This window comes from Micropterus dolomieu, linkage group LG15 (genome assembly GCF_021292245.1).
Source record: "Micropterus dolomieu isolate WLL.071019.BEF.003 ecotype Adirondacks linkage group LG15, ASM2129224v1, whole genome shotgun sequence".
NCBI lineage: Eukaryota > Metazoa > Chordata > Actinopteri > Centrarchiformes > Centrarchidae > Micropterus > Micropterus dolomieu.
The window spans coordinates 808,078-812,804 of NC_060164.1; positions in this window are offsets into that span (position 1 = coordinate 808,078).

The following is a 4,727-nucleotide window of genomic DNA, read 5'->3' on the forward strand; positions in this document are numbered from 1 at the left end:
ACTCTTGGATCAGCTCGCTGCCTCCTGGTTCTGGGCCGCAATCTCAAAAATACTTTGGTGGAGAGGAGTGCTGCAGCAGTCCCATTCACCATGTCAGAACCACGACCCGAGACACAGGGACTATGACAGCCCACACAGAGCTGAGGGATGTTGGGGTGCAGACAGGACAGACCGCCACACCCCATGTGTTCCCCCAAATCTGTCTGACAGAAGAGAGCGGGAGTGAGACTTCACGCAGCCAAAATCAGAACACCGACAGGCATGGAGGCAGGAAAAAGGGTGGTGCTTCCAAGTCCCCGGTAAAGGAGGTGAAGTGGGATGCGGAAGGGATGACATGGGAGGTGTACGGGGCCTCGGTGGATCCTGAGGAGCTGGGCCTGGCCATCCAGAAACACCTGGAGTTGCAGATCAAGGAGACAGCAAGCCATGCAGCCAAGCTGTCGCAACAGAACAACAATACCTCCCGGCAGAGCGGGACCACCAGCAGTCAGAGAAAGAGGAGCAAGATGATGGGCTCCATCCCAACCCCGGCCTGCTGCGCTCGCACCACTACAGCTGTCGACTAACTGACCAGCTGACTGATGGACACGACAGAACCTGAACACTGTGTTCAGTAGCCTGGATGGCTACTCAAAGCCTCAGCCTCAAATGTCTCCCATCTAATCAGAAGGTCTGTGGACTAATCTGCTTACTACTACTAAGAATGGCCTGCATAGCAGAATCAAAGGAAAAGCTTCAGCTGAAACGATTAAGATTTGTCATCATTATGAAAAAAAGTGCTGAAGATGATGAAACAAACTATTTATCTTTCATCGTTTGTTATCAATGGTTCTGGTTATCTATTAGAAGATCCCTGCAGCTGTGCACTGCCAGTGTTTTCAGAGGGCCACTCCATACAGATGGTGTCTTCATAATAAATTACTCACAGGAAATATAGCATACATAATGAAACAACACCTGTGTGGTGTGAAGCAATCTGATACAACAGTCCTGCAATAAATACGACTCTTAACACTAAGCTTAGAGTGAATGTGTGGGGTCACAATACAGAGACACCTCACACTAACCCTAACCCAAGCTCACACTAACCCTAACCCAAGCTCACACTAACCCTAACCCTTGACCAGTTACATCATTGCTTCTCCTTCCCCTCCCTGGAACTTTGCGGTTTTGGTGTTCCTCCTCCTGGCTGACTTGGACTCCACATGGCGTATGGGGTCTTGAGTGACATGCATTGGCACATGTCAGTGGCAGTCCCACTCAGGAGGGTGACCCTAATCCCCCACATCCCAGTCTAAAGCCTCAGAATCTACCATAGAGTTAAATCAACACCTCTCTTACACGGTCCCAACAAAAAGTGAACATTAAAAGCACACACATACACAGAAAAAGGAAATGAGTATCATAATAATACTGTAAGAAACGTAAAAAGTCTGCTGATCAAGTCCTGTGGGAGAGAAGTAAAGACCTTGTGGCCTCCAAAATCAATAAATACTGCACATACTGCATGTGTTTGTGGAATTCAGACTATGGAAACAAGATGCTAGTCTTTTATTGAGTGTGTGATGGACACATTTACATACTTCCATGTGTTAACTTCGTCTACCTGTATTTCATCAACATGGTTTAAGCTCTTGAGTTGGCAGTTTCAGTACATCTTCCTTTCCTGCATATTTATTATGAGTCTCTTTGCTGAGATGTTTTTGGTTTTGTTTTGCAATTTTGGATGTGATTTAAATGACACCAGGCATACTGTGTATAGTTTCTGTACTGTTCTACTGTATGAACAGGAACATGATCAATCTTCACAGAATCTATTTTAACCAAATATACTGAAAGACCAACAACATTAGAACATTTGAAACCATTGTAAGACTTTCTCTGACTCATTCATCTAACTTCATGAATATGCTGTAAAATGCCTGGATTCCTGTGGGAATAGAGCATACTAATATAGGTGTATGCAAATAAATGTACAGTAACAAGAGAATATAGTCCATGGACAGATCGCAGTGGAATGTCATGGTGAAACGATGACCTTTCGTTTAATAAAAAGAAACCAACGGTTGGTTATACCTAACTGGTAAACCACAACTAAGCTTTATCATCTACCCAAATATACCCCATGCTACATCCTTCATTGTCTTCTTTATTTTATCTAACCTTGAGTAATTTATGGGATTAGGCTTAGGTATTGGTTGTGTTTTGGTGTTTGAATTGTATGTAATTTTCTTAAATGATAAATTATTTAATGTGTTTTAAAATGTGCTCCATCCAACTTCAAAGTATTTTATGCTTATTGAGTGTTAGCTTCTCAAAAATCAATAAAAAGACTGAACTCCAATTGTATTTTCCTGGATTTAATTAAATTAAGATGAAATTATATTCACATATCTTTTCAAACACATTTGAAAAATTGAGGACAATGGAAATATGGGTACACATTTCAGGATCATCTTTGAAATATGGGATTACTTGGTCATGTAGTTTCTGTGGTACGTTATTCTTCTTAAAAAATAACATCAAAATCAAAAAACAAACAAAAATAAAATAAAAAATCACAGCTGCATGCTGTTTTCAGTGAGTAAATGACTAAAATTATCAATAATCAATAATAAATGATATACATGTTTAAATAGATTCATTTTAAAGATTCATAGTTGATTAAATAAATACATTGAAAATGTCTCTTTATTTTTCACCTCCACACTTTTCATATTTATCACTTTTCTCTTCATGCACAAATCTATTCCCATTTTGCCCATGCAGCATTCCCAACTTTTTTGTTGGATGTAAGCTAATATTAATGATATGAACACTTATTTTTAACTCATTGTATAATAATATATGTATATGATTTTGTCTTTGTGTTATCTGATAGCTCGTTGATGACATGTGTCTGCAGGGGGGTTATTGACAGTACTAGACAGAAATCTGTCACATTTAAATACTGGCGGTTTTGAAGCCACAGTAGAAAACTAGTAATCAGAATATTATAATGTGTCAGTGGGGAATTTTTCACCCTGTCAATGGTACAGATGTATTTACCATTCTACATTATAGGCAGATGACATTCAAATGGGGAAATGGTCAAAAGCTTCTGAATGTAAATTTGTGTACATCTGAACCAAGAGGAAGAGCCTCAACCTCCCTCACTGAAAACCAACAGTGAGGATTCACCATCTATACCCCCCCAATCCCCATCTAGGTCACTCTTATCTCCAGACACATTTTCTCCCCTCTCCTCCCTGTTGGACTTCACTGATCACATGGAAGACCTGGTTAGAGCCGGGACCAAATTTACTCCCCGCACCTTCCCTCGCTCTACTCCCGTTCTCTCTACCCTAAACCCCCCTCACCGTCCACCTCCACCACTGGTTCTAAGTCCTCCAGGTTTGACACATGTGTCACAAATACAGCGCCCAACCCGCTCCGGAATGGCGAAAAAGCCCAGTAAGCTCTGTCTAATATGTGCTGGGTCCAGGCTACAAGGAAAATAGCACTCATGACTCTTCCCAGGACAAGCCGGGGCCCAGTGTGCTGGTAGTCTTCTCCATCCCTATCTTGATAGGTAACAGAAAAAGCATGGTGAATGTGTTAAGAAACAGGAAGCACTCAACATATCCTGCAAATTTAGTATTAATTCCTCGTCAGCCGCAGCCTGTCGAAAAAAGTGGGCCAGATAATGTTTTTAACACACAATTTAGCTTTGTTAAACATTAGGTCTTTGGAAGAAAAAAACATTTTTAATCAATGATTTTATAATCTCTCACAATCTTAATTTCATGTTTTTAACTGAAACTTGGTTGGACCAAGATAACAGTGCAGCTGTCCTTATCGAGTCTACCCCTCCCAACTTCAGTTTCATGAGTGAAGCTAGAGTGCATAAGAGAGGAGGTGGAGTTGCCATTTTGTTTAATGACTCCCTCCAATTCAAAAAGAAGTCTTATGGGAATGTTGCTTCTTTTGAATATGTGGCTCTTCAGCTGAATTCCTCTTCTCGAGCTATCTTTCTAAATATCTACAGGCCCCCTAAATACTGTGCAAACTTTTTGATGACTTTGCTGAACTACTGTCTATAATCTGTTTGGACCTTGACTAACAAATCCTCAGGACAGAGGGACTAAAGAACTGTGTTGTGTTCTTGATAATTATGGACTGACTCAACGTGACGAGCCCACACACAGGCACACTTTGGACTTAGTCATCTCCAAGGGTCTGAACATTTCCAAGGTTGTGGTGACTGATGTTGCTCTCTCTGATCATTCCTGTGTTTTCTTTGAGAGTGCCATCTGCGTGCACACAAATGTTCAGAGGTAATCATAAGACGGCATATCACTGAAAACACTAGTGAAAAATTTATTGAGACTTTCTCCTCAACACCCGCCCTCTCACGGGTCTCAGTGAATGAGCTTGTAGATAATTTCAGTTCTAAAATTACAAATGTTATTGATGCCATTGCACCAGCCAAGGTGAAGGTGGTCTCTGGTAAGAGAAGATCTCCATAGAGAAATGCCACGCTGATAAGAATAGAAAAAGAGTGTCGAAAAGCTGAACGCAGGTGGCGGAAAACAAATCTCCAGGTTCATTATGACATCTATAAAGAGAGACTTCGCATTTATAATTTAGAACTGAGAAATGCAAGGCGGTCCTTCTTCTCTGACATCATCACCAAAAACACTAATAATGCACGTGCCCTGTTTGCTACTGTCGACAGGCTAACCAAC